The 26675-nt window shown below is 49.4% G+C and overlaps 30 non-coding genes and 3 pseudogenes across 30 annotated transcripts; 30 read left to right on the top strand and 3 right to left on the bottom strand.

Annotated features, from left to right (window-relative positions):
• Positions 1-528: 528 nt before the first annotated feature.
• On the top strand, positions 529-692 carry LOC134982599 (U1 spliceosomal RNA). Its single transcript, XR_010191280.1, has one exon. It is a non-coding gene; the product is annotated as a U1 spliceosomal RNA (small nuclear RNA).
• A 152-nt stretch (positions 693-844) lies between these two features.
• On the top strand, positions 845-1007 carry LOC134982237 (U1 spliceosomal RNA). Its single transcript, XR_010190981.1, has one exon. It is a non-coding gene; the product is annotated as a U1 spliceosomal RNA (small nuclear RNA).
• A 671-nt stretch (positions 1008-1678) lies between these two features.
• Positions 1679-1842, top strand: LOC134982762 (U1 spliceosomal RNA). Its single transcript, XR_010191429.1, has one exon. It is a non-coding gene; the product is annotated as a U1 spliceosomal RNA (small nuclear RNA).
• Positions 1843-1994: 152 nt separating this feature from the next.
• On the top strand, positions 1995-2157 carry LOC134982943 (U1 spliceosomal RNA). Its single transcript, XR_010191568.1, has one exon. It is a non-coding gene; the product is annotated as a U1 spliceosomal RNA (small nuclear RNA).
• Positions 2158-2772: 615 nt separating this feature from the next.
• Positions 2773-2936, top strand: LOC134982519 (U1 spliceosomal RNA). The gene has a single exon (XR_010191208.1). It is a non-coding gene; the product is annotated as a U1 spliceosomal RNA (small nuclear RNA).
• Positions 2937-3088: 152 nt separating this feature from the next.
• Positions 3089-3230, top strand: LOC134982261 (U1 spliceosomal RNA; annotated as a pseudogene).
• Positions 3231-3925: 695 nt separating this feature from the next.
• LOC134982574 (U1 spliceosomal RNA) lies at positions 3926-4089 on the top strand. Its single transcript, XR_010191258.1, has one exon. It is a non-coding gene; the product is annotated as a U1 spliceosomal RNA (small nuclear RNA).
• A 152-nt stretch (positions 4090-4241) lies between these two features.
• On the top strand, positions 4242-4404 carry LOC134982269 (U1 spliceosomal RNA). The gene has a single exon (XR_010191002.1). It is a non-coding gene; the product is annotated as a U1 spliceosomal RNA (small nuclear RNA).
• Positions 4405-5074: 670 nt separating this feature from the next.
• On the top strand, positions 5075-5238 carry LOC134982393 (U1 spliceosomal RNA). The gene has a single exon (XR_010191092.1). It is a non-coding gene; the product is annotated as a U1 spliceosomal RNA (small nuclear RNA).
• Positions 5239-8477: 3239 nt separating this feature from the next.
• LOC134982932 (U1 spliceosomal RNA) lies at positions 8478-8641 on the top strand. The gene has a single exon (XR_010191558.1). It is a non-coding gene; the product is annotated as a U1 spliceosomal RNA (small nuclear RNA).
• A 152-nt stretch (positions 8642-8793) lies between these two features.
• Positions 8794-8929, top strand: LOC134982225 (U1 spliceosomal RNA; annotated as a pseudogene).
• A 698-nt stretch (positions 8930-9627) lies between these two features.
• LOC134982593 (U1 spliceosomal RNA) lies at positions 9628-9791 on the top strand. The gene has a single exon (XR_010191275.1). It is a non-coding gene; the product is annotated as a U1 spliceosomal RNA (small nuclear RNA).
• Positions 9792-9943: 152 nt separating this feature from the next.
• Positions 9944-10106, top strand: LOC134982806 (U1 spliceosomal RNA). The gene has a single exon (XR_010191470.1). It is a non-coding gene; the product is annotated as a U1 spliceosomal RNA (small nuclear RNA).
• A 674-nt stretch (positions 10107-10780) lies between these two features.
• Positions 10781-10944, top strand: LOC134982717 (U1 spliceosomal RNA). Its single transcript, XR_010191389.1, has one exon. It is a non-coding gene; the product is annotated as a U1 spliceosomal RNA (small nuclear RNA).
• A 152-nt stretch (positions 10945-11096) lies between these two features.
• Positions 11097-11259, top strand: LOC134982817 (U1 spliceosomal RNA). The gene has a single exon (XR_010191480.1). It is a non-coding gene; the product is annotated as a U1 spliceosomal RNA (small nuclear RNA).
• Positions 11260-11933: 674 nt separating this feature from the next.
• LOC134982675 (U1 spliceosomal RNA) lies at positions 11934-12097 on the top strand. The gene has a single exon (XR_010191349.1). It is a non-coding gene; the product is annotated as a U1 spliceosomal RNA (small nuclear RNA).
• Positions 12098-12249: 152 nt separating this feature from the next.
• Positions 12250-12412, top strand: LOC134982789 (U1 spliceosomal RNA). The gene has a single exon (XR_010191453.1). It is a non-coding gene; the product is annotated as a U1 spliceosomal RNA (small nuclear RNA).
• A 674-nt stretch (positions 12413-13086) lies between these two features.
• LOC134982605 (U1 spliceosomal RNA) lies at positions 13087-13250 on the top strand. The gene has a single exon (XR_010191286.1). It is a non-coding gene; the product is annotated as a U1 spliceosomal RNA (small nuclear RNA).
• Positions 13251-13402: 152 nt separating this feature from the next.
• LOC134982816 (U1 spliceosomal RNA) lies at positions 13403-13565 on the top strand. The gene has a single exon (XR_010191479.1). It is a non-coding gene; the product is annotated as a U1 spliceosomal RNA (small nuclear RNA).
• A 674-nt stretch (positions 13566-14239) lies between these two features.
• On the top strand, positions 14240-14403 carry LOC134982674 (U1 spliceosomal RNA). Its single transcript, XR_010191348.1, has one exon. It is a non-coding gene; the product is annotated as a U1 spliceosomal RNA (small nuclear RNA).
• A 152-nt stretch (positions 14404-14555) lies between these two features.
• Positions 14556-14718, top strand: LOC134982788 (U1 spliceosomal RNA). The gene has a single exon (XR_010191452.1). It is a non-coding gene; the product is annotated as a U1 spliceosomal RNA (small nuclear RNA).
• Positions 14719-15392: 674 nt separating this feature from the next.
• Positions 15393-15556, top strand: LOC134982578 (U1 spliceosomal RNA). Its single transcript, XR_010191261.1, has one exon. It is a non-coding gene; the product is annotated as a U1 spliceosomal RNA (small nuclear RNA).
• A 152-nt stretch (positions 15557-15708) lies between these two features.
• Positions 15709-15871, top strand: LOC134982807 (U1 spliceosomal RNA). Its single transcript, XR_010191471.1, has one exon. It is a non-coding gene; the product is annotated as a U1 spliceosomal RNA (small nuclear RNA).
• A 671-nt stretch (positions 15872-16542) lies between these two features.
• LOC134982672 (U1 spliceosomal RNA) lies at positions 16543-16706 on the top strand. The gene has a single exon (XR_010191346.1). It is a non-coding gene; the product is annotated as a U1 spliceosomal RNA (small nuclear RNA).
• Positions 16707-16858: 152 nt separating this feature from the next.
• LOC134982786 (U1 spliceosomal RNA) lies at positions 16859-17021 on the top strand. Its single transcript, XR_010191451.1, has one exon. It is a non-coding gene; the product is annotated as a U1 spliceosomal RNA (small nuclear RNA).
• A 673-nt stretch (positions 17022-17694) lies between these two features.
• LOC134982362 (U1 spliceosomal RNA) lies at positions 17695-17858 on the top strand. Its single transcript, XR_010191064.1, has one exon. It is a non-coding gene; the product is annotated as a U1 spliceosomal RNA (small nuclear RNA).
• A 152-nt stretch (positions 17859-18010) lies between these two features.
• LOC134982884 (U1 spliceosomal RNA) lies at positions 18011-18146 on the top strand (annotated as a pseudogene).
• A 698-nt stretch (positions 18147-18844) lies between these two features.
• LOC134982592 (U1 spliceosomal RNA) lies at positions 18845-19008 on the top strand. The gene has a single exon (XR_010191274.1). It is a non-coding gene; the product is annotated as a U1 spliceosomal RNA (small nuclear RNA).
• A 152-nt stretch (positions 19009-19160) lies between these two features.
• Positions 19161-19323, top strand: LOC134982841 (U1 spliceosomal RNA). The gene has a single exon (XR_010191502.1). It is a non-coding gene; the product is annotated as a U1 spliceosomal RNA (small nuclear RNA).
• A 674-nt stretch (positions 19324-19997) lies between these two features.
• Positions 19998-20161, top strand: LOC134982526 (U1 spliceosomal RNA). The gene has a single exon (XR_010191214.1). It is a non-coding gene; the product is annotated as a U1 spliceosomal RNA (small nuclear RNA).
• Positions 20162-23459: 3298 nt separating this feature from the next.
• LOC134982852 (U1 spliceosomal RNA) lies at positions 23460-23622 on the bottom strand. The gene has a single exon (XR_010191510.1). It is a non-coding gene; the product is annotated as a U1 spliceosomal RNA (small nuclear RNA).
• Positions 23623-23774: 152 nt separating this feature from the next.
• Positions 23775-23938, bottom strand: LOC134982742 (U1 spliceosomal RNA). Its single transcript, XR_010191411.1, has one exon. It is a non-coding gene; the product is annotated as a U1 spliceosomal RNA (small nuclear RNA).
• Positions 23939-24612: 674 nt separating this feature from the next.
• On the bottom strand, positions 24613-24768 carry LOC134982323 (U1 spliceosomal RNA). Its single transcript, XR_010191030.1, has one exon. It is a non-coding gene; the product is annotated as a U1 spliceosomal RNA (small nuclear RNA).
• Positions 24769-26675: the final 1907 nt, after the last annotated feature.

The following is a 26675-nucleotide window of genomic DNA, read 5'->3' as shown; positions in this document are numbered from 1 at the left end:
TACAGGTAGTGCTGCAGGACCCACACCATTTTACTTGCCTTACAGAGCGTCTCTGGAGCAGTTACAGTGCCCAGCTGCTGCAAGAAATCAGCTTGAATGCTTCAGGGGCTGGGGAATAGCCAACATGAGCCCCACACCGAAGGAGGGTGGAGGTGTGTAATGCGAACTAGGGGTCATCCAAGCGCCGCAAAAGGCCGCCATGCCCTGCACGCCCCTTGTCTCTTTTCATATGCAGACGAGGGTTGAAGCCAACTTTGACCCACTGTTTGGATGACATCACCATATGCAAATCCATCTGCTGCAGGCCTTCCCCCAGGAATGCTTGCACTAGTTGTTGCATTTGGTTTGTTGTTTGGGGGTGCTTCAGTATTAGGCAGCCTTCTGCCCTCCCATGTTCATCTGAAAATATGTGTTCTCCCTGCAGTTGTTGTCCCCAGATGAGAGTTCCCTTGTGCTGCCTCAGTTGTATCTCCTTTACTTGACAGAGATGTGCCTGAGCAGCGGCCCTCCCCAGCCCTATCCCAAATCATACTTATTTTGCATAGGAGAGACCATGGTCTTGAAGATTGTTCTCCCAGGGTAAGGTTCATTCATTGCATTCTGGGTATGCTGACCCCTGTGATTTCCCCAAATGTGGGAAACTCAACTGCATTATTTGTGGTAGTGGGGGACTGTGTTTGTGCTTTCCTCTGGTCAGCTCTTTTAAAAGTCAGATTTCTTTGTTTCAGTTCTTCCTCTAGCCTTGTTCTTCTTTCGAGAGTTCCCTTGTGCTGCCTCAGTTGGTTCTCCTTCACTTGACAGGGGGGTGCCCGAGCAGCGACCCTCCCCAGCTCTAGCCCAACTTCTACTTACCTGCCAGGTGAGATACTATAATCATGAAGGTGCTTCTCCCAGGGCAAGGCTCACCCATTGCACTCTGGATGTGCTGCCCCTGCGATTTCCCCAAATGTGGGAAACTTGACTGCATAATTTGTGTTTCCCCTGGTCGGCTCTCGTATAATTCAGATCTCTTTGTCTCAGGTCTCTCTCCAGCCTAGTTTGCTGTCTGTTTCCACTTCTCTTTTCTTAAGCCGCTCCATTCTATGGCCTTGCGCACTATCCTTACTTCTCCCGTCTGCTTACTTTGTGCCTTCCAATGCACAATGCAAACTACAGGTAGTGCTGCAGGGCCCACACCCTTTTACTTGCCGTACAGAGCAGCTCTGGAGCTGTTACAGTGCCCAGCTACTGCAAGAAATCAGCTTGAATGCTTCAGGGGCTGGGGCATAGCCAACATGAGCCCCACACCAAAGGAGGGTGGAGGTGTTTAATGCGAACTAGGGGTCATCCAAGCGCCGCAAAAGGCCGCCATGCCCTGCACGCCCCTTTTCTCTTTTCATATGCAGACGAGGGTTGAAGCCAACTTTGACCCACTGCTTGGATGACATCACCATATGCAAATCCATCTGCTGCAGGCCTTCCCCCAGGAATGCTTGCACTAGTTGTTGCATTTGGTTTGTTGTTTGGGGGTGCTTCAGTATTAGGCAGCCTTCTGCCCTCCCATGTTCATCTGAAAATATGTGTTCTCCCTGCAGTTGTTGTCCCCAGATGAGAGTTCCCTTATGCTGCCTCAGTTGAATCTCCTTTACTTGACAGAGATGTGCCTGAGCAGCGGCCCTCCCCAGCCCTATCCCAAATCATACTTATTTTGCATAGGAGATACCATGGTCATGAAGATTATTCTCCCAGTGTGAGGTTCATTCATTGCATTCTGGGTATGCTGACCCCTGTGATTTCCCCAAATGTGTGAAACTCGACAGCATTATTTGTGGTAGTGGGGGACTGTGTTTGTGTTTTCCTCTGGTCAGCTCAGGTAAAAGTCAGATTTCTTTGTCTCAGATCTTCCTCTAGCCTTGTTCTTCTTTCGAGAATTCCCTTGTGCTGCCTCAGTTGGATCTCCTTCACTTGACAGGGGGGTACCCGAGCAGCGACCCTCCCCAGCTCTAGCCCAACTCCTACTTACCTGCCAGGTGAGATACTATGATCACGTAGGTGCTTCTCCCAGGGCAAGGCTCACCCATTGCACTCTGGGTGTGCTGCTCCTGCGATTTCCCCAAATGTGGGAAACTTGACTGCATAATTTGTGTTTCCCCTGGTCGGCTCTCGTATAATTCAGATCTCTTTGTCTCAGGTCTCTCTCCAGCCTAGTTTGCTGTCTGTTTCCACTTCTCTATTCTTAAGTGCCTTCCAATGCACAATGCAAACTACAGGTAGTGCTGCAGGGCCCACACCCTTTTACTTGCCGTACAGAGCAGCTCTGGAGCTGTTACAGTGCCCAGCTGCTGCAAGAAATCAGCTTGAATGCTTCAGGGGCTGGGGCATAGCCAACATGAGCCCCACACCGAAGGAGGGTGGGGGTGTTTAATGCGAACTAAGGGTCATCCAAGCGCCGCAAAAGGCCGCCATGCCCTGCATACCCTTTTTCTCTTTTCATATGCAGATGAGGGTTCCAGCCAACTTTGGCCCACTGCTTGGATGACATCACCGTATGCAAATCCGTCTTCTGCAGAACTTCCCCCAGGAATGCTTGTACTAGTTGTTGCATTTGGTTTGTTGTTTGGGGGTGCTTCAGTATTAGGCAGCCTTCTGCCCTCCCATGTTCATCTGAAAATATGTGTTCTCCCTGCAGTTGTTGTCCCCAGATGGGAGTTCCCTTGTGCTGCCTCAGTTGAATCTCCTTTACTTGACAGAGATGTGCCTGAGCAGCGGCCCTCCCCAGCCCTATCCCAAATCATACTTATTTTGCATAGGAGATACCATGGTCATGAAGATTGTTCTCCGAGGGTGAGGTTCATTCATTGCATTTTGGGTATGCTGACCCCTGTGATTTCCCCAAATGTGGGAAACTCGACTGCATTATTTGTGGTAGTGGGGGACTGTGTTTGTGCTTTCCTCTGGTCAGCTCTGGTAAAAGTCAGATTTCTTTGTCTCAGATTTTCCTCTAGCCTTGTTCTTCTTTCGAGAGTTCCCTTGTGCTGCCTCAGTTGGATCTCCTTCACTTGACAGGGGGGTGCCCGAGCAGCGACCCTCCCCAGCTCTAGCCCAACTCCTACTTACCTGCCAGGTGAGATACTATGATCATGTAGGTGCTTCTCCCAGGGCAAGGCTCACCCAATGCACTCTGGGTGTGCTGCCCCTGCGATTTCCCCAAATGTGGGAAACTTGACTGCATAATTTGTGTTTCCCCTGGTCGGCTCTCATATAATTCAGATCTCTTTGTCTCAGGTCTCTCTCCAGCCTAGTTTGCTGTCTGTTTCCACTTCTTTTTTCTTAAGCCCCTCCCTTCTATACCCTTGTGGACTATCCTGACATCTCCTCCTGTCTGCTTACTTTGTGCCTTCCAATGCACAATGCAAACTACAGGTAGTGCTGCAGGGCCCACACCCTTTTACTTGCCTTACAGAGCAGCTCTGGAGCTGTTACAGTGCCCAGCTGCTGCAAGAAATCAGCTTGAATGCTTCAGGGGCTGGGGCATAGCCAACATGAGCCCCACACCGACGGAGGGTGGAGGTGTTTAATGCAAACTAAGGGTCATCCAAGCACCGCAAAAGGCCGCCATGCCCTGCATACCCCTTTTCTCTTTTCATATGCAGATGAGGGTTCCAGCCAACTTTGGCCCACTGCTTGGATGACATCACCGTATGCAAATCCGTCTTCTGCAGACCTTTTCCCAGGAATGCTTGTACTAGTTGTTGCATTTGGTTTGTTGTTTGGGGGTGCTTCAGTATTAGGCAGCCTTCTGCTCTCCCATTTTCATCTGAAAATATGTGTTCTCCCTGCAGTTGTTGTCCCCAGATGAGAGTTCCCTTGTGCTGCCTCAGTTGAATCTCCTTTACTTGACAGAGATGTGCCTGAGCAGCGGCCCTCCCCAGCCCTATCCCAAATCATACTTATTTTGCATAGGAGATACCATTATCATGAAGATTGTTCTCCCAGGGTGAGGTTCATTCATTGCATTCTGGGTATGCTGACCCCTGTGATTTCCCCAAATGTGGGAAACTCGACTGCATTATTTGTTGTAGTGGGGGACTGTGTTTGTGCTTTCCTCTGGTCAGCTCTGGTAAAAGTCAGATTTCTATGTCTCAGATCTTCATCTAGCCTTGTTCTTTTTTCGAGAGTTTCCTTGTGCTGCCTCAGTTGGATCTCCTTCACTTGACAGGGGGGTGCCCGTACAGCGACCCTCCCCAGCTCTAGCCCAACTCTTACTTACCTGCCAGGTGAGATACTATGATCAGGAAGGTGCTTCTCCCAGGGCAAGGCTCACCCAATGCACTCTGGGTGTGCTGCTCCTACGATTTCCCCAAATGTGGGACACTTGATTACATAATTTGTGTTTCCTCTGGTCTTCTCTCGTATAATTCAGATCTCTTTGTCTCAGGTCTCTCTCCAGCCTAGTTTGCTGTCTGTTTCCACTTCTCTTTTCTTGAGCCGCTCCCTTCTATGCCCTTGTGCACTATCCTGACTTCCCCGTCTGCTTACTTTGTGCCTTCCAACGCACAATGCAAACTACAGGTAGTGCTGCAGGGCCCACACCCTTTTACTTGCTTTACAGAGCAGCTCTGGAGCTGTTACAGTGCCCAGCTGCTGCAAGAAATCAGCTTGAATGCTTCAGGGGCTGGGGCATAGCCAACATGAGCCCCACACCGAAGGAGGGTGGAGGTGTTTAATGCGAACTAGGGGTCATCCAAGCGCCGCAAAAGGCCGCCATGCCCTGCACACCCCTTTTTTATTTTCATATGCAGACGAGGGTTGAAGCCAACTTTGACCCACTGCTTGGATGACATCACCATATGCAAATCCGTCTGCTGCAGGCCTTCCCCCAGGAATGCTTGCACTAGTAGTTGCATTTGGTTTGTTGTTTGGGGGTGCTTCAGTATTAGGCAGCCTTCTGCCCTCCCATGTTCATCTGAAAATATGTGTTCTCCCTGCAGTTGTTGTCCCCAGATGAGAGTTCCCTTGTGCTGCCTCAGTTGAATCTCCTTTACTTGACAGAGATGTGCCTGAGCAGCGGCCCTCCCCAGCCCTATCCCAAATCATACTTATTTTGCATAGGAGATACCATGGTCATGAAGATTGTTCTCCCAGGGTGAGGTTCATTCATTGCACTCTGGGTATGCTGACCCCTGTGATTTCCCCAAATGTGGGAAACTCGACTGCATTATTTGTGGTAGTGGGGGACTGTGTTTGTGCTTTCCTCTGGTCAGCTCTGGTAAAAGTCAGATTTCTTTGTCTCCGATCTTCCTCTAGCCTTGTTCTTCTTTCGAGAGTTCCCTTGTGCTGCCTCAGTTGGATCTCCTTCACTTGACAGGGGGTGCCCGAGCAGCAATCCTCCACAGCTCTAGCCCAACTCCTACTTACCTGCCAGGTGAGATACTATGATCTTCACTGTTAGGGCAATCAGGATGTGGAATTCCCTGCCAGGGAAGGTGGTAATGGCGGACTCTGTAATTGGATTTAAAAAAGGAATGGATACATTTCTGAATGAAAAAGCTATCCAAGGTTATAATACTTAAAATATCAACATGGTTAATCCGGGGGTAACATGAGTTATAGTAGCTAACTAGTCATAAAACATTATTCAGCAAGTATGTAGAATCATCACAACTTAAAACAGGTTGAACACGATGGGCAATTTGCCTCTATTCAACCTCAAAAACTATGTTACCATATGTTACTATATTACTATGTTACTGTAGTATACAGAACACCACAATGTAATGAGCAGTGATAGTGAGCACTGATGAGGATACTAGAACTGACACTGAGCAGCAAGATGCAGCACTGGACTATTAGTAATGTACTGTAGTATGCTGAGCACCACAATGCAGCACAAGACAATGAGCAGTGATACTGAGCACTGATGAGGATACTACTGAGAACTGACACTGAGCAGGAGAGACACACTACTAGTATTACTGAGCAGCAATAAGTAACCACTGATACTGAGCACTGATATTGAGATTTCCACTGAGAGAACATAGCCACGTCCTCTCCGCTCTCTCTTCAATGCACGAGTAAAAATGGCGGCAACGCGCAGCTCTTTATATGGAATCCGAATCTCGCGAGAATCCGACAGCGGGATGATGACATTTTCCCTTGTTCAGGTTTTCCGAGTCAGGCGGGAACAACCGAGCCTGCCTCGGACCAGTGTAAACCACGTGGAGTTCGTCGGGAATTCGGTTCTCGGAGAACCGAACCCGCTCCTCTATATATACTATATTACTATGTTACTGTAGTATACAGAACACCACAATGCAATGAGCAGTGATAGTGAGCACTGATGAGGATACTAGAACTGACACTGAGCAGCAAGATGCAGCACTGGACTATTAGTAATGTACTGTAGTATGCTGAGCACCACAATGCAGCACAAGACAATGAGCAGTGATACTGAGCACTGATGAGGATACTACTGAGAACTGACACTGAGCAGGAGAGACACACTACTAGTATTACTGAGCAGCAATAAGTAACCACTGATACTGAGCACTGATATTGAGATTTCCACTGAGAGAACATAGCCACGTCCTCTCCGCTCTCTCTTCAATGCACGAGTAAAAATGGCAGCAACGCGCAGCTCTTTATATGGAATCCGAATCTCACGAGAATCTGACAGCGGGATGATGACATTTTCCCTTGTTCAGGTTTTCCGAGTCAGGCGGGAACAACCGAGCCTGCCTCGGACCAGTGTAAACCACGTGGAGTTCATGGGGAATTCGGTTCTCGGAGAACCGAACCCGCTCCTCTCTACCTTATACCCATCAATTTTTTTTATTTTCAATCTAAGCCCCTGCAGTTTTCTGTAAGCATCTGCTTCGCTATGATGATCAACAAGTCACAAGGGCAAACACTCAGGGCTTGAGGCGTAGATCTTAGGACCAGCTGCTACAAGCATGGCAGAGGTGTCACTATCACTGGTGACACCCAGAGAGGTGGCGAGGGAGATTGTAATGCAGTGCGTGCAGATAAACAGCGCAATGGTAAAAAGGAGGCATGGTTTCATAGGTAGGGGCGTGGCCTGGTGGCCTGAATCTACATTTTGTTGCTCCGGGTGTCCCGGGGGTTGGGGGCTGCACCCGGGGACTAGTGTGTGAGCGGTGCTGGCTCCTGCACAGTGACAGGGCATGGCCACCCAGCATGACGCCTCCCTTCTTGACCATGCTGTAATTGCAGTCGCACTGCAGTTCAGCGTGATCATAAAAAATGGTGTAGGCTCCTGCTGGTGCAGACTGTAGAGAAAAGCTGCTGTGACCACGCCCCCTGTGTCTCCTCCATTGCAGACCCCATTTTGAAGCCTTGCCCCCGGACTAAGAGAAAAGAATGCCCTTGCGCACTATCCTGACTTCTCCTCCCGTCTGCTTAATTTGTGCCTTCCAACGCACAATGCGAACAACAGGTGGTGCTGCAGGGCCCACACCCTTTTACTTGCCTTACAGAACAGCTCTGGAGCTGTTACAGTGCCCAGCTGCTGCAAGAAATCAGCTTGAATGCATCAGGGGATGGGGCATAACCAACATGAGCCCCACACCAAAGGAGGGTGGGGGTGTTTAATGCGAACTAGGGGTCATCCAAGCACTGCAAAAGGCCGCCATGCCCTGCATGCCCCTTTTCTCTTTTCATATGCAGATGAGGGTTCCAGTCAACTTTGGCCCACTGCTTGGATAACATCACCGTATGCAAATCCGTCTGCTGCAGACCATCCCCCAGGAGTGCTTGTACTAGTTGTTGCATATGGGCCCTCATTCCGAGTCGTTCGCTCTGTAAATTTCATCGCATCGCAGTGAAATTCTGCTTAGTACGCATGCGCAATATTCGCACTGCGACTGCGCCAAGTAATTTTACAATGAAGAAAGTATTTTTACTCACGGCTTTTTCTTCGCTCCGGCGATCGTAATGTGATTGACAGGAAATGGGTGTTACTGGGCGGAAACAGGCCGTTTTATGGGCGTGTGGGAAAAAATGCTACAGTTTCCGGAAAAAACGCAGGAGTGGCCGGAGAAACGGGGGAGTGTCTGGGCGAACTCTGGGAGTGTTTGTGACGTCAAACCAGGAACGACAAGCACTGAACTGATCGCAGATGCCGAGTAAGTCTGAAGCTACTCTGAAACTGCTAAGTAGTTTGTAATCGCAATATTGCGAATACATCGGTCGCAATTTTAAGAAGCTAAGATTCACTCCCAGTAGGCGGCGGCTTAGCGTGTGTAACTCTGCTAAAATCGCCTTGCGAGCGATCAACTCGGAATGAGGGCCATGGTTTGATATTTGATGGTGCTTCAGTATTAGGCAGCCTTCCGCCCTCCCATGTTCATCTGAAAAGATGTGGTCTCCCTGCAGTTGTTGTCCCCAGATGAGAGTTCCCTTGTGCTGCCTCAGTTGAATCTCCTTTACTTGACAGAGATGTGCCTGAGCAGCGGCCCTCACCAGCCCTATCCCAAATCATACTTATTTTGCATAGGAGATACCATGGTCATGAAGATTGTTCTCCCAGGGTGAGGTTCATTCATTGCATTCTGGGTATGCTGACCCCTGTGATTTTCCCAAATGTGGGAAACTCGACTGCATTATTTGTGGTAGTGGGGGACTGTGTTTGTGCTTTCCTCTGGTCAGCTCTGGTAAAAGTCAGATTTCTTTGTCTCAGATCTTCCTCTAGCCTTGTTCTTCTTTCGAGAGTTCCCTTGTGCTGCTTCAGTTGGATCTCCTTCACTTCACAGGGGGGAACCCGAGCAGCGACCCTCCCCAGCTCTAGCCCAACTCCTACTTACCTGCCAGGTGAGATACTATGATCATGAAGGTGCTTCTCCCAGGGCAAGGCTCAACCATTGCACTCTGGGTGTGCTGCTCCTGCGATTTCCCCAAATGTGGGAAACTTGACTGCATAATTTGTGTTTCCCCTCGTCGGCACTCGTATAATTCAGATCTCTTTGTCTCAGGTCTCTCTCCAGCCTAGTTTGCTGTCTGTTTCCACTTCTCTTTTCTTGAGCCGCTCCCTTCTATGCCCTTGCGCACTATCCTGACTTCTCCCGTCTGCTTACTTCGTGCCTTCCAACGCACAATGCGAACTACAGGTAGTGCTGCAGGGCCCACACCCTTTTACTTGCCTTACAGAGTAGCTCTGGAGCAGTTACAGTGCCCAGCTGCTGCAAGAAATCAGCTTGAATGCTTCAGGGGCTGGGGCATAGCCAACATGAGCCCCACACCGAAGGAGGGAAGAGGTGTGTAATGCAAACTAGGGGTCATCCAAGCGCTGCAAAAGGCCGCCATGCCCTGCACGCCCCTTTTCTCTTTTCATATGCAGACGAGGGTTGAAGCCAACTTTGACCCACTGCTTGGATGACATCACCATATGCAAATCCATCTGCTGCAGGCCTTCCCCCAGGAATGCTTGCACTAGTTGTTGCATTTGGTTTGTTGTTTGGGGGTGCTTCAGTATTAGGCAGCCTTCTGCCCTCACATGTTCATCTGAAAATATGTGTTCTCCCTGCAGTTGTTGTCCCCAGATGAGAGTTCCCTTGTGCTGCCTCAGTTGAATCTCCTTTACTTGACAGAGATGTGCCTGAGCAGCGGCCCTCCCCAGCCCTATCCCAAATCATACTTATTTTGCATAGGCGATACCATGGTCATGAAGATTGTTCTCCCAGGGTGAGGTTCATTCATTGCATTCTGGGTATGCTGACCCCTGTGATTTCCCCAAATGTGGGAAACTCGACTGCATTATTTGTGGTAGTGGGGGACTGTGTTTGTGCTTTCCTCTGGCCAGCTCTGGAAAAAGTCAGATTTCTTTGTCTCAGATATTCCTCTAGCCTTGTTCTTCTTTCGAGAGTTCCCTTGTGCTGCCTCAGTTGGATCTCTTTCACTTGACAGGGGGGTGCCCGAACAGCGACCCTCCCCAGCTCTAGCCCAACTCCTACTTACCTGCCAGGTGAGATACTATGATCATGAAGGTGCTTCTCCCAGGGCAAGGCTCACCCATTGCACTCTGGGTGTGCTGCCCCTGCGATTTCCCCAAATGTGGGAAACTTGACTGCATAATTTGTGTTTCCCCTGGTCGGCTCTCGTATAACTCAGATCTCTTTGTCTCAGGTCTCTCTCCAGCCTAGTTTGCTGTCTGTTTCCACTTCTCTTTTCTTCAGCCGCTCCCTTCTATACCCTTGTGCACTATCCTGACTTCTCCTCCCGTCTGCTTACTTTGTGCCTTCCAATGCACAATGCAAACTACAGGTAGTGCTGCAGGGCCCACACCCTTTTACTTGCCTTACAGAGCAGCTCTGGAACTGTTACAGTGCCCAGCTGCTGCAAGAAATCAGCTTGAATGCTTCAGGGGATGGGGCATGGCCAACATGAGCCCCACACCAAAGGAGGGTGGAGGTGTTTAATGCAAACTAGGGGTCATCCAAGCACCGCAAAAGGCCGCCATGCCCTGCACGCCCCTTTTCTCTTTTCATATGCAGATGAGGGTTGAAGCCAACTTTGACCCACTGCTTGGATGACATCACCGTATGCAAATCCGTCTTCTGCAGAACTTCCCCCAGGAATGCTTGCACTAGTTGTTGCATTTGGTTTGTTGTTTGGGGGTGCTTCAGTATTAGGCAGCCTTCTGCCCTCCCATGTTCATCTGAAAATATGTGTTCTCCCTGCAGTTGTTGTCCCCAGATGAGAGTTCCCTTGTGCTGCCTCAGTTAAATCTCCTTTACTTGACAGAGATGTGCATGAGCAGCGGCCCTCCCCAGCCCTATTCCAAATCATACTTATTTTGCATAGGAGATACCATGGTCATGAAAATTTTTCTCCCAGGGTGAGGTTCATTCATTGCATTTTGGGTATGCTGACCCCTGTAATTTCCCCAAATGTGGGAAACTCAACAGCATTATTTGTGGTAGTGGGGGACTGTGTTTGTGCTTTCCTCTGGTCAGCTCTGGTAAAAGTCAGATTTCTTTGTCTCAGATTTTCCTCTAGCCTTGTTCTTCTTTCGAGAGTTCCCTTGTGCTGCCTTAGTTGGATCTCCTTCACTTTACAGGGGGGTACCCGAGCAGCGACCCTCCCCAGCTCTAGCCCAACTCCTACTTACCTGCCAGGTGAGATACTATGATCATGAAGGTGCTTCTCCCAGGGCAAGGCTCACCCATTGCACTCTGGGTGTGCTGCTCCTGCGATTTCCCCAAATGTGGGAAACTTGACTGTATAATTTGTGTTTCCCCTGGTCGGCTCTCGTATAATTCAGATCTCTTTGTCTCAGGTCTCTCTCCAGCCTAGTTTGCTGTCTGTTTCCACTTCTCTTTTCTTGAGCCGCTCCCTTCTATGCCCTTGCGCACTATCCTGACTTCTCCTCCTGTCTGCTTACTTTGTGCCTTCCAACGCACAATGCGAACTACAGGTAGTGCAGCAGGGCCCACACCCTTTTACTTGCCTTACAGAGCAGCTCTGGAGCTGTTACAGTGCCCAGCTGCTGCAAGAAATCAGCTTGAATGCTTCAGGGGCTGGGGCATAGCCAACATGAGCCCCACACCAAAGGAGGGTGGAGGTGTTTAATGCGAACTAGGGGTCATCCAAGCGCTGCAAAAGGCCGCTATGCCCTGCACGCCCCTTTTCTCTTTTCATATGCAGACGAGGGTTGAAGCCAACTTTGACCCACTGCTTGGATGACATCACCATATGCAAATCCATCTGCTGCAGGCCTTCCCCCAGGAATGCTTGCACTAGTTGTTGCATTTGGTTTGTTGTTTGGGGGTGCTTCAGTATTAGGCAGCCTTCTGCCCTCACATGTTCATCTGAAAATATGTGTTCTCCCTGCAGTTGTTGTCCCCAGATGAGAGTTCCCTTGTGCTGCCTCAGTTGAATCTCCTTTACTTGACAGAGATGTGCCTGAGCAGCGGCCCTCCCCAGCCCTGTCCCAAATTATACTTATTTTGCATAGGCGATACCATGGTCATGAAGATTGTTCTCCCAAGGTGAGGTTCATTCATTGCATTCTGGGTATGCTGACCCCTGTGATTTCCCCAAATGTGGGAAACTCGACTGCATTATTTGTGGTAGTGGGGGACTGTGTTTGTGCTTTCCTCTGGTCAGCTCTGGAAAAAGTCAGATTTCTTTGTCTCAGATCTTCCTCTAGCCTTGTTCTTCTTTCGAGAGTTCCCTTGTGCTGCCTCAGTTGGATCTCTTTCACTTGACAGGGGGGTGCACGAACAGCGACCCTCCCCAGCTCTAGCCCAACTCCTACTTACCTGCCAGGTGAGATACTATGATCATGAAGGTGCTTCTCCCAGGGCAAGGCTCACCCATTGCACTCTGGGTGTGCTGCCCCTGCGATTTCCCCAAATGTGGGAAACTTGACTGCATAATTTGTGTTTCCCCTGGTCGGCTCTCGTATAATTCAGATCTCTTTGTCTCAGGTCTCTCTCCAGCCTAGTTTGCTGTCTGTTTCCACTTCTCTTTTCTTCAGCCGCTCCCTTCTATACCCTTGTGCACTATCCTGACTTCTCCTCCCGTCTGCTTACTTTGTGCCTTCCAATGCACAATGCAAACTACAGGTAGTGCTGCAGGGCCCACACCCTTTTACTTGCCTTACAGAGCAGCTCTGGAGCTGTTACAGTGCCCAGCTGCTGCAAGAAATCAGCTTGAATGCTTCAGGGGATGGGGCATGGCCAACATGAGCCCCACACCAAAGGAGGGTGGAGGTGTTTAATGCGAACTAGGGGTCATCCAAGCACCGCAAAAGGCCGCCATGCCCTGCACGCCCCTTTTCTCTTTTCATATGCAGATGAGGGTTGAAGCCAACTTTGACCCACTGCTTGGATGACATCACCGTATGCAAATCCGTCTTCTGCAGAACTTCCCCCAGGAATGCTTGCACTAGTTGTTGCATTTGGTTTGTTGTTTGGGGGTGCTTCAGTATTAGGCAGCCTTCTGCCCTCCCATGTTCATCTGAAAATATGTGTTCTCCCTGCAGTTGTTGTCCCCAGATGAGAGTTCCCTTGTGCTGCCTCAGTTAAATCTCCTTTACTTGACAGAGATGTGCATGAGCAGCGGCCCTCCCCAGCCCTATTCCAAATCATACTTATTTTGCATAGGAGATACCATGGTCATGAAGATTTTTCTCCCAGGGTGAGGTTCATTCATTGCATTTTGGGTATGCTGACCCCTGTAATTTCCCCAAATGTGGGAAACTCAACTGCATTATTTGTGGTAGTGGGGGACTGTGTTTGTGCTTTCCTCTGGTCAGCTCTGGTAAAAGTCAGATTTCTTTGTCTCAGATTTTCCTCTAGCCTTGTTCTTCTTTCGAGAGTTCCCTTGTGCTGCCTTAGTTGGATCTCCTTCACTTTACAGGGGGGTACCCGAGCAGCGACCCTCCCCAGCTCTAGCCCAACTCCTACTTACCTGCCAGGTGAGATACTATGATCATGAAGGTGCTTCTCCCAGGGCAAGGCTCACCCATTGCACTCTGGGTGTGCTGCTCCTGCGATTTCCCCAAATGTGGGAAACTTGACTGTATAATTTGTGTTTCCCCTGGTCGGCTCTCGTATAATTCAGATCTCTTTGTCTCAGGTCTCTCTCCAGCCTAGTTTGCTGTCTGTTTCCACTTCTCTTTTCTTGAGCCGCTCCCTTCTATGCCCTTGCGCACTATCCTGACTTCTCCTCCTGTCTGCTTACTTTGTGCCTTCCAACGCACAATGCGAACTACAGGTAGTGCTGCAGGGCCCACACCCTTTTACTTGCCTTACAGAGCAGCTCTGGAGCTGTTACAGTGCCCAGCTGCTGCAAGAAATCAGCTTGAATGCTTCAGGGGCTGGGGCATAGCCAACATGAGCCCCACACCAAAGGAGGGTGGAGGTGTTTAATGCGAACTAGGGGTCATCCAAGCGCTGCAAAAGGCCGCTATGCCCTGCACGCCCCTTTTCTCTTTTCATATGCAGACGAGGGTTGAAGCCAACTTTGACCCACTGCTTGGATGACATCACCATATGCAAATCCATCTGCTGCAGGCCTTCCCCCAGGAATGCTTGCACTAGTTGTTGCATTTGGTTTGTTGTTTGGGGGTGCTTCAGTATTAGGCAGCCTTCTGCCCTCACATGTTCATCTGAAAATATGTGTTCTCCCTGCAGTTGTTGTCCCCAGATGAGAGTTCCCTTGTGCTGCCTCAGTTGAATCTCCTTTACTTGACAGAGATGTGCCTGAGCAGCGGCCCTCCCCAGCCCTATCCCAAATTATACTTATTTTGCATAGGCGATACCATGGTCATGAAGATTGTTCTCCCAAGGTGAGGTTCATTCATTGCATTCTGGGTATGCTGACCCCTGTGATTTCCCCAAATGTGGGAAACTCGACTGCATTATTTGTGGTAGTGGGGGACTGTGTTTGTGCTTTCCTCTGGTCAGCTCTGGAAAAAGTCAGATTTCTTTGTCTCAGATCTTCCTCTAGCCTTGTTCTTCTTTCGAGAGTTCCCTTGTGCTGCCTCAGTTGGATCTCTTTCACTTGACAGGGGGGTGCCCGAACAGCGACCCTCCCCAGCTCTAGCCCAACTCCTACTTACCTGCCAGGTGAGATACTATGATCATGAAGGTGCTTCTCCCAGGGCAAGGCTCACCCATTGCACTCTGGGTGTGCTGCCCCTGCGATTTCCCCAAATGTGGGAAACTTGACTGCATAATTTGTGTTTCCCCTGGTCGGCTCTCGTATAATTCAGATCTCTTTGTCTCAGGTCTCTCTCCAGCCTAGTTTGCTGTCTGTTTCCACTTCTCTTTTCTTCAGCCGCTCCCTTCTATACCCTTGTGCACTATCCTGACTTCTCCTCCCGTCTGCTTACTTTGTGCCTTCCAATGCACAATGCAAACTACAGGTAGTGCTGCAGGGCCCACACCCTTTTACTTGCCTTACAGAGCAGCTCTGGAGCTGTTACAGTGCCCAGCTGCTGCAAGAAATCAGCTTGAATGCTTCAGGGGATGGGGCATGGCCAACATGAGCCCCACACCAAAGGAGGGTGGAGGTGTTTAATGCGAACTAGGGGTCATCCAAGCACCGCAAAAGGCCGCCATGCCCTGCACGCCCCTTTTCTCTTTTCATATGCAGATGAGGGTTGAAGCCAACTTTGACCCACTGCTTGGATGACATCACCGTATGCAAATCCGTCTTCTGCAGAACTTCCCCCAGGAATGCTTGCACTAGTTGTTGCATTTGGTTTGTTGTTTGGGGGTGCTTCAGTATTAGGCAGCCTTCTGCCCTCCCATGTTCATCTGAAAATATGTGTTCTCCCTGCAGTTGTTGTCCCCAGATGAGAGTTTTCTTGTGCTGCCTCAGTTAAATCTCCTTTACTTGACAGAGATGTGCATGAGCAGCGGCCCTCCCCATCCCTACTCCAAATCATACTTATTTTGCATAGGAGATACCATGGTCATGAAGATTTTTCTCCCAGGGTGAGGTTCATTCATTGCATTTTGGGTATGCTGACCCCTGTGATTTCCCCAAATGTGGGAAATTCAACTGCATTATTTGTGGTCGTGGGGGACTGTGTTTGTGCTTTCCTCTGGTCAGCTCTGGTAAAAGTCAGATTTCTTTGTCTCAGATTTTCCTCTAGCCTTGTTCTTCTTTCGAGAGTTCCCTTGTGCTGCCTTAGTTGGATCTCCTTCACTTTACAGGGGGGTACCCGAGCAGCGACCCTCCCCAGCTCTAGCCCAACTCCTACTTACCTGCCAGGTGAGATACTATGATCATGAAGGTGCTTCTCCCAGGGCAAGGCTCACCCATTGCACTCTGGGTGTGCTGCTCCTGCGATTTCCCCAAATGTGGGAAACTTGACTGTATAATTTGTGTTTCCCCTGGTCAGCTCTCGTATAATTCAGATCTCTTTGTCTCAGGTCTCTCTCCAGCCTAGTTTGCTGTCTGTTTCCACTTCTCTTTTCTTGAGCCGCTCCCTTCTATGCCCTTGCGCACTATCCTGACTTCTCCCGTCTGCTTACTTCGTGCCTTCCAACGCACAATGCGAACTACAGGTAGTGCTGCAGGGCCCACACCCTTTTACTTGCCTTACAGAGTAGCTCTGGAGCAGTTACAGTGCCCAGCTGCTGCAAGAAATCAGCTTGAATGCTTCAGGGGCTGGGGCATAGCCAACATGAGCCCCACACCGAAGGAGGGTGGAGGTGTGTAATGCGAACTAGGGGTCATCCAAGCGCTGCAAAAGGCCGCCATGCCCTGCACGCCCCTTTTCTCTTTTCATATGCAGACGAGGGTTGAAGCCAACTTTGACCCACTGCTTGGATGACATCACCATATGCAAATCCATCTGCTGCAGGCCTTCCCCCAGGAATGCTTGCACTAGTTGTTGCATTTGGTTTGTTGTTTGGGGGTGCTTCAGTATTAGGCAGCCTTCTGCCCTCACATGTTCATCTGAAAATATGTGTTCTCCCTGCAGTTGTTGTCCCCAGATGAGAGTTCCCTTGTGCTGCCTCAGTTGAATCTCCTTTACTTGACAGAGATGTGCCTGAGCAGCGGCCCTCCCCAGCCCTATCCCAAATTATACTTATTTTGCATAGGCGATACCATGGTCATGAAGATTGTTCTCCCAAGGTGAGGTTCATTCATTGCATTCTGGGTATGCTGACCCCTGTGATTTCCCCAAATGTGGGAAACTCGACTGCATTATTTGTGGTAGTGGGGGACTGTGTTTGTGCTTTCCTCTGGTCAGCTCTGGAAAAAGTCAGATTTCTTTGTCTCAGATCTTCCTCTAGCCTTGTTCTTCTTTCGAGAGTTCCCTTGTGCTGCCTCAGTTGGATCTCTTTCACTTGACAGGGGGGTGCCCGAACAGCGACCCTCCCCAGCTCTATCCCAACTCCTACTTACCTGCCAGGTGAGATACTATGATCATGAAGGTGCTTCTCCCAGGGCAAGGCTCACCCATTGCACTCTGGGTGTGCTGCCCCTGCGATTTCCCCAAATGTGGGAAACTTGACTGCATAATTTGTGTTTCCCCTGGTCGGCTCTCGTATAATTCAGATCTCTTTGTCTCAGGTCTCTCTCCAGCCTAGTTTGCTGTCTGTTTCCACTTCTCTTTTCTTCAGCCGCTCCCTTCTATACCCTTGTGCACTATCCTGACTTCTCCTCCCGTCTGCTTACTTTGTGCCTTCCAATGCACAATGCAAACTACAGGTAGTGCTGCAGGCCCACACCCTTTTACTTGCCTTACAGAGCAGCTCTGGAGCTGTTACAGTGCCCAGCTGCTGCAAGAAATCAGCTTGAATGCTTCAGGGGATGGGGCATGGCCAACATGAGCCCCACACCAAAGGAGGGTGGAGGTGTTTAATGCGAACTAGGGGTCATCCAAGCACCGCAAAAGGCCGCCATGCCCTGCACGCCACTTTTCTCTTTTCATATGCAGATGAGGGTTGAAGCCAACTTTGACCCACTGCTTGGATGACATCACCGTATGCAAATCCGTCTTCTGCAGAACTTCCCCCAGGAATGCTTGCACTAGTTGTTGCATTTGGTTTGTTGTTTGGGGGTGCTTCAGTATTAGGCAGCCTTCTGCCCTCCCATGTTCATCTGAAAATATGTGTTCTCCCTGCAGTTGTTGTCCCCAGATGAGAGTTCCCTTGTGCTGCCTCAGTTAAATCTCCTTTACTTGACAGAGATGTGCATGAGCAGTGGCCCTCCCCATCCCTATTCCAAATCATACTTATTTTGCATAGGAGATACCATGGTCATGAAGATTTTTCTCCCAGGGTGAGGTTCATTCATTGCATTTTGGGTATGCTGACCCCTGTGATTTCCCCAAATGTGGGAAACTCAACTGCATTATTTGTGGTAGTGGGGGACTGTGTTTGTGCTTTCCTCTGGTCAGCTCTGGTAAAAGTCAGATTTCTTTGTCTCAGATTTTCCTCTAGCCTTGTTCTTCTTTCGAGAGTTCCCTTGTGCTGCCTTACTTGGATCTCCTTCACTTTACAGGGGGGTACCCGAGCAGCGACACTCCCCAGCTCTAGCCCAACTCCTACTTACCTGCCAGGTGAGATACTATGATCATGAAGGTGCTTCTCCCAGGGCAAGGCTCACCCATTGCACTCTGGGTGTGCTGCTCCTGCGATTTCCCCAAATGTGGGAAACTTGACTGCATAATTTGTGTTTCCCCTCGTCGGCTCTCGTATAATTCAGATCTCTTTGTCTCAGGTCTCTCTCCAGCCTAGTTTGCTGTCTGTTTCCACTTCTCTTTTCTTGAGCCGCTCCCTTCTATGCCCTTGCGCACTATCCTGACTTCTCCCGTCTGCTTACTTCGTGCCTTCCAACGCACAATGCGAACTACAGGTAGTGCTGCAGGGCCCACACCCTTTTACTTGCCTTACAGAGTAGCTCTGGAGCAGTTACAGTGCCCAGCTGCTGCAAGAAATCAGCTTGAATGCTTCAGGGGCTGGGGCATAGCCAACATGAGCCCCACACCGAAGGAGGGAGGAGGTGTGTAATGCAAACTAGGGGTCATCCAAGCGCTGCAAAAGGCCGCCATGCCCTGCACGCCCCTTTTCTCTTTTCATATGCAGACGAGGGTTGAAGCCAACTTTGACCCACTGCTTGGATGACATCACCATATGCAAATCCATCTGCTGCAGGCCTTCCCCCAGGAATGCTTGCACTAGTTGTTGCATTTGGTTTGTTGTTTGGGGGTGCTTCAGTATTAGGCAGCCTTCTGCCCTCACATGTTCATCTGAATATATGTGTTCTCCCTGCAGTTGTTGTCCCCAGATGAGAGTTCCCTTGTGCTGCCTCAGTTGAATCTCCTTTACTTGACAGAGATGTGCCTGAGCAGCGGCCCTCCCCAGCCCTATCCCAAATCATACTTATTTTGCATAGGCGATACCATGGTCATGAAGATTGTTCTCCCAGGGTGAGGTTCATTCATTGCATTCTGGGTATGCTGACCCCTGTGATTTCCCCAAATGTGGGAAACTCGACTGCATTATTTGTGGTAGTGGGGGACTGTGTTTGTGCTTTCCTCTGGCCAGCTCTGGAAAAAGTCAGATTTCTTTGTCTCAGATCTTCCTCTAGCCTTGTTCTTCTTTCGAGAGTTCCCTTGTGCTGCCTCAGTTGGATCTCTTTCACTTGACAGGGGGGTGCCCGAACAGCGACCCTCCCCAGCTCTAGCCCAACTCCTACTTACCTGCCAGGTGAGATACTATGATCATGAAGGTGCTTCTCCCAGGGCAAGGCTCACCCATTGCACTCTGGGTGTGCTGCCCCTGCGATTTCCCCAAATGTGGGAAACTTGACTGCATAATTTGTGTTTCCCTTGGTCGGCTCTCGTATAATTCAGATCTCTTTGTCTCAGGTCTCTCTCCAGCCTAGTTTGCTGTCTGTTTCCACTTCTCTTTTCTTCAGCCGCTCCCTTCTATACCCTTGTGCACTATCCTGACTTCTCCTCCCGTCTGCTTACTTTGTGCCTTCCAACGCACAATGCGAACTACAGGTGGTGCTGCAGGGCCCACACCCTTTTACTTGCCTTACAGAGCAGCTCTGGAGCTGTTACAGTGCCCAGCTGCTGCAAGAAATCAGCATGAATGCTTCAGGGGATGGGGCATGGCCAACATGAGCCCCACACCAAAGGAGGGTGGGGGTGTTTAATGCGAACTAGGGGTCATCCAAGCACTGCAAAAGGCCGCCATGCCCTGCATGCCCCTTTTCTCTTTTTATATGCAGATGAGGGTTCCAGCCAACTTTGGCCCACTGCTTGGATGACATCACCGTATGCAAATCCATCTGCTGCAGACCTTCCCCCTGGAATGCTTGCACTAGTAGTTGCATTTGGTTTGTTGTTTGGGGGTGCTTCAGTTTTAGGCAGCCTTCTGCCCTCCCATGTTCATCTGAAAATATGTGTTCTCCCTGCAGTTGTTGTCCCCAGATGAGAGTTCCCTTGTGCTGCCTCAGTTGAATCTCCTTTACTTGACAGAGATGTGCCTGAGCAGCGGCCCTCCCCAGCCCTATCCCAAATCATACTTATTTTGCATAGGAGATACTATGGTCATGAAGATTGTTCTCCCAGGGTGAGGTTCATTCATTGCATTCTGGGTATGCTGACCCCTGTGATTTCCCCAAATGTGGGAAACTCGACTGCATTATTTGTGGTAGTGGGGGACTGTGTTTGTGCTTTCCTCTGGTCAGCTCTGGTAAAAGTCAGATTTCTTTGTCTCAGATCTTCCTCTAGCCTTGTTCTTCTTTCGAGAGTTCCCTTGTGCTGCCTCAGTTGGATCTCCTTCACTTGACAGGGGGTGCCCAAGCAGCAATCCTCCACAGCTCTAGCCCAACTCCTACTTACCTGCCAGGTGAGATACTATGATCTTCACTGTTAGGGCAATCAGGATGTGGAATTCCCTGCCAGGGAAGGTGGTAATGGTGGACTCTGTAATTGGATTTAAAAAAGGAATGGATACATTTCTGAATGAAAAAGCTATCCAAGGTTATAATACTTAAAATATCAACATGGTTAATCCGGGGGTAACATGAGTTGTAGTAGTTAACTAGTCATAAAACATTATTCAGCAAGTATGTAGAATCATCACAACTTAAAACAGGTTGAACACGATGGGCAATTTGCCTCTTTTCAACCTCAAAAACTATATTACTATATGTTACTATATTACTATGTTACAGTAGTATACAGAACACCACAATGTAATGAGCAGTGATAGTGAGCACTGATGAGGATACTAGAACTGACACTGAGCAGCAAGATGCAGCACTGGACTATTAGTAATGTACTGTAGTATGCTGAGCACCACAATGCAGCACAAGACAATGAGCAGTGATACTGAGCACTGATGAGGATACTACTGAGAACTGACACTGAGCAGGAGAGACACACTACTAGTATTACTGAGCAGCAATAAGTAACCACTGATACTGAGCACTGATATTGAGATTTCCACTGAGAGAACATAGCCACGTCCTCTCCACTCTCTCTTCAATGCACGAGTAAAAATGGCGGCAACGCGCAGCTCTTTATATGAAATCCGAATCTCGCGAGAATCCGACAGCGGGATGATGACATTTTCCCTTGTTCAGGTTTTCCGAGTCAGGCGGGAACAACCGAGCCTGCCTCGGACCAGTGTAAACCACGTGGAGTTCGTGGGGAATTCGGTTCTCGGAGAACCGAACCCGCTCCTCTCTACCTTATACCCATCAATTTTTTTATTTTCAATCTAAGCCCCTGCAGTTTTCTGTAAGCATCTGCTTCGCTATGATGATCAACAAGTCACAAGGGCAAACACTCAGGGCTTGAGGCGTAGAGGACCAGCTGCTACAAGCATGGCAGAGGTGTCACTATCACTGGTGACACCCAGAGAGGTGGCGAAGGAGATTGTAATGCAGTGCGCGCAGATAAGCAGCGCAATGGTAAAAAGGAGGCATGGTTTCATAGGTAGGGGCGTGGCCTGGTGGCCTGAATCTACATTTTGTTGCTCCGGGTGTCCCGGGGGTTGGGGGCTGCACCCGGTGACTAGTGTGTGAGCGGTGCTGGCTCCTGCACAGTGACAGGACATGGCCACCCAGCATGACGCCTCCCTTCTTGACCATGCTGTAATTGCAGTCGCACTGCAGTTCAGCGTGATCATAAAAAATGGTGTAGCCTTCTGCTGGTGCAGACTGTATGTGCGCGCAGGAAGCCGCCACCATTTTTGTGATCACAGCGGCTGAATGTGATGTCATACAGCCGCTGTGACCACGCCCCCTGTGTCTCCTCCGTTGCAGACCCCATTTTGAAGCCTTGCCCCCGCACCGCTCCATCCCTGACTTGGAAATGGAGTGTTGCTGACCCCCCTCTCCCCCCCTGCCCCGATTGACAGGCAGAGGCGATCGCATTCTCTGCGGGGTGCCGCAGAAAATGCAGGCACATGCGTATGCTCTTAGCAATTTTTGCAGTTGGATCGCTTATTGTGATTGCAACCCAACCTGAATCAGGCCCTATTACCTATCACAATGCGCTGTGGGCAGTACAAAATTGGTTTAATATGGGAGAAAAACCCCCAGACCTGTGCTCCTTAACTGTACCTGGTGGCTTGTGGAGCGGCTGCCCAGTAATCAGTGTCCACGCCAGTGCGCACACGGTCCACCCCCTACGGCCACGCTCCCCTTCATCAGCGGCCTCGTGATCCGGAAGGGCGGTGTGTGTGTGACTGACCTTAGGAAGAAACCGGAGCCTCCGCTGCAGTGATCCAGCAACCAGGGCACGGGAGTATACAGCGCCGCTGGGAGTGATGAAGCTGCAGTAAAGATGTCTATTAGACCTAGCCTGCTGCAGCCCTTGTAGATTCTCATAAAAAAAGTTCTTATTTTCTTGTCAAAATGAATAGCTAAGAATAGGCTGCCTGAGGCAGGCCCCTGTTAAGTGGCCTGCTACTGAAGGCACCAACTACAAACTGAGCTCCCTGTTCATGGAAGCGGGGTTATAGAGGAGAATGCGCTGAGCATCTTGGGAACAGTCAAAAGCTTTGAGCCGGTTGGTGCCTTAGATCAAGATCCTACTCTACACCCCAATGTGAATCCTTGTGGAGTCCAGTGTACCCCACAGAAGAAATTAATGTGTCACACCCATTGGCAGCAACCTTAGAATAGCTGCTGACGGGCACAATTGAGAAAGGAAGGGGGGGGGACATTTGAATCCAGCACATAGATGCAATTCAAATATGTAATTTGAACCTTCCTATTTTAAAATATAATGGATGAACCTCACCCTGTGAGAACAATCTTCATGATATAGAGATCTCATATGCAAAATAAGTATGAGTTCGGATAGGGCTGGGGAGGGTGGCTGCTCGGGCAAGCCCCTCCCCCGTCAAGTTAAGGAGATTCAACTGAGGAGGCACAAGGGAACTCTCGTCTGGGGACAACAACTGCAGGGAGACCACATCTTTTCAGATGAACATGGGAGGGCGGAAGGCTGCCTAATACTGAAGCACCATCAAATATCAAACCATATGCAATAACTAGTACAAGCATTCCTGGGGGAAGGTCTGCAGGAGACGAATTTGCATACGGTGATGTCATCCAAGCAGTGGGCCAAAGTTGGCTGGAACCCTCATCTGCATATGAAAAGAGAAAAGGGTTATGCAGGGCATGGCGGCCTTTTGCGGCGCTTGGATGACCCCTAGTTCGCATTAAACACCTCCACCCTCCTTCGGTGTGGGGCTCATGTTGGCTATGCCCCAGCCCCTGAAGCATTCAAGCTGATTTCTTGCAGCAGCTGGGCAATGTAACAGCTCCAGAGCTGCTCTGTAAGGCAAATAAAAGGGTGTGGGCCCTGCAGCACTACCTGTAGTTCGCATTGTGCGTTGGAAGGCACAAAGTAAGCAGACGGGAGAAGTCAGGATAGTGCGCAAGGGCATAGAAGGGAGCGGCTCAAGAAAAGAGAAGTGGAAACAGACAGCAAACTAGGCTGGAGAGAGACCTGAGACAAAGAGATCTGAATTATACGAGAGTCGACCAGGGGAAACACAAATTATGCAGTCAAGTTTCCCACATTTGGGGAAATCGCAGGGGCAGCACACCCAGAGTGCAATGGGTGAGCCTTGCCCTGGGAGAAGCACCTTCAAGATCATAGTATCTCACCTGGCAGGTAAGTAGGAGTTGGGCTAGAGCTGGGGAGGGTCGCTGCTCGGGCACCCCCCTGTCAAGTGAAGGAGATCCAACTGAGGCAGCACAATGGAACTCTCGAAAGAAGAACAAGGCTAGAGGAAGATCTGAGACAAAGAAATCTGACTTTTACCAGAGCTGACCAGCGGAAAACACAAACACAGTCCCCCACTACCACAAATAATGCAGGCGAGTTTCCCACATTTGGGGAAATCACAGGGGTCAGCATACCCAGAATGCAATGAATGAACCTCACCCTGGGTGAACAATTTTCATGACCATGGTGTCTCCTATGCAAAATAAGTATGATTTGGGATAGGGCTGGGGAGGGCCGCTGCTCAGGCACATCTCTGTCAAGTAAAGGAGATTCAACTGAGGCAGCACAAGGGAACTCTCATCTGGGGACAACAACTGCAGGGAGAACACATATTTTCAGATGAACATGGGAGGGCAGAAGGCTGCCTAATACTGAAGCACCCCCAAACAACAAACCAAATGCAACAACTAGTGCAAGCATTCCTGGGGGAAGGCCTGCAGCAGATGGATTTGCATATGGTGATGTTATCCAAGCAGTGGGTCAAAGTTGGCTTCAACCCTCATCTGCATATGAAAAGAGAAAAGGGGCGTGCAGGGCATGGCAGCCTTTTGCGGTGCTTGGATGACCCCTAGATCGCATTAAACACCCCCACCCTCCTTTGGTGTGGGGCTCATGTTGGCCATGCCCCATCCCATGAAGCATTCAAGCTGATTTCTTGCAGCAGCTGGGCACTGTAACAGCTCCAGAGCTGCTCTGTAAGGCAAGTAAAAGGGTGTGGGCCCTGCAGCACTACCTGTAGTTTGCATTGTGCATTGGAAGGCACAAAGTAAGCAGACGGGAGGAGAAGTCAGGATAGTGCACAAGGGTATAGAAGGGAGGGGCTCAAGAAAAAAGAAGTGGAAACAGACAGCAAACTAGGCTGGAGAGAGACCTGAGACAAAGAGATCTGAATTATACGAGAGCCGACCAGAGGAAACACAAATTATGCAGTCAAGTGTCCCACATTTGGGGAAATCGTAGGAGCAGCACACCCAGAGTGCAATGGGTGAGCCTTGCCCTGGGAGAAGCACCGTCCTGATTATAGTATCTCACCTGGGTGTGCTGCCCCTGCGATTTCCCCAAATGTGGGAAACTTGACTGCATAATTTGTGTTTCCCCTGGTCGGCTCTCATATAATTCAGATCTCTTTGTCTCAGGTCTCTTTCCAGCCTAGTTTGCTGTCTGTTTCCACTTCTTTTTTCTTGAGCCCCTCCCTTCTATACCCTTGTGGACTATCCTGACTTCTCCTCCTGTCTGCTTACTTTGTGCCTTCCAATGCACAATGCAAACTACAGGTAGTGCTGCAGGGCCCACACCCTTTTACTTGCCTTACAGAGCAGCTCTGGAGCTGTTACAGTGCCAAGCTGCTGCAAGAAATCAGCTTGAATGCTTCAGGGGCTGGGGCATGGCCAACATGAGCCCCACACCGAAGGAGGGTGGGGGTGTTTAATGCGAACTAAGGGTCATCCAAGCGCCGCAAAAGGCCGCCATGCCCTGCATACCCCTTTTCTCTTTTCATATGCAGATGAGGGTTCCAGCCTACTTTGGCCCACTGCTTGGATGACATCACTGTATGCAAATCCGTCTTCTGCAGACCTTCCCCCAGGAATGCTTGTACTAGTTGTTGCATTTGGTTTGTCGTTTGGGGGTGCTTCAGTATTAGGCAGCCTTCTGCCCTCCCATGTTCATCTGAAAATATGTGTTCTCACTGCAGTTGTTGTCCCCAGATGGGAGTTCCCTTGTGCTGCCTCAGTTGAATCTCCTTTACTCTAAAACTTTTAAAACTTAGCAAAAGTGTTTACTAAATAGCTGCTCGGCAAAGTTGCAATGCCGAGACTCCCCGACCAGCTGCCCAGGATGAACCCACCTTTCTAGTAGAATGGGTCTTCACCTAATTCAGTAACGGCAATCCTGCCATGGAATGAGCATGCTGAATCTTACCACAGATCCAGCGCATAATGGTCTACATGGAAGCAGGACACCCAATCCTGTTGGGAGCATACAGGACAAACAGAGCCTCTGTTTTCCTAATCTGAACCGTTCTGGTGACATAAATTTTCAAAGTTCTGACCACAGCCAGAGACTTTGACTCAACGAAGGTGTCAGTGGCCAAAGGCACCATGTGGAAAGATGAACCACCTTCGGCAGAAATTGTTGACGTGTCCTCAATTCTGCTCTATCTTCATGAAAGATCAAATAAAGGCTCTTGTGATACTGCATGGTTTGTACTGTTTTCCATGTGCTCCCAGATCTTTCAAGAAAGAAGCATGGTCAAGAAAGTTCTGTTTGAAAAGAAACAACATTTACTGTCATTGTTATAGAATTTGGGAGAAAAAACAAGAAGAAATCTGCACTGTTGACGCACTGGACAGAATGAATGAATCATAAAATATAACCTTTATTAAGTATGTATTAAAATTGGATAAATATTAATATTATTATCCCAAACTGCAGTGAAACATAAAGGTTAAAATCACAGAACTAACATACATGTGCATAAGAAGAATAAAGAGATGTGAAAAAAAGGTTTAAAAAGCGTGTCCGTGTGTGATTATTTTTGAAGGCACAACCCTGGCGGGGTTGTTTATATAGATATATATGTTGCTAATAATCACTTTCTAGCGTAATGTTATTAAATAGCTGTTAGTATCTATGTCGTCAGGTACCACTGGGTCGTATCCTATATACTCCTGTGGGAAACTTGACTGCATAATTTGTGTTTCCCCTGGTCGGCTCTCGTATAATTCAGATCTCTTTGTCTCAGGTCTCTCTCCAGCCTAGTTTGCTGTCTGTTTCCACTTCTCTTTTCTTGAGCCGCTGCCTTCTATGCCCTTGTGCACTCTCCTGACTTCTCCTGTCTGCTTACTTTGTGCCTTCCAACGCACAATGCAAACTACAGGTAGTGCTGCAGGGCCCACACCCTTTTACTTGCCTTACAGAGCAGCTCTGGAGCTGTTACAGTGCCCAG

Source organism: Pseudophryne corroboree (assembly GCF_028390025.1).
Source record: "Pseudophryne corroboree isolate aPseCor3 chromosome 12 unlocalized genomic scaffold, aPseCor3.hap2 SUPER_12_unloc_1, whole genome shotgun sequence".
Taxonomy (NCBI): Eukaryota; Metazoa; Chordata; class Amphibia; order Anura; family Myobatrachidae; genus Pseudophryne; species Pseudophryne corroboree.
Note: the sequence above shows the minus strand (reverse complement) of the source record. Positions and strands in the feature narration are given on the sequence as shown.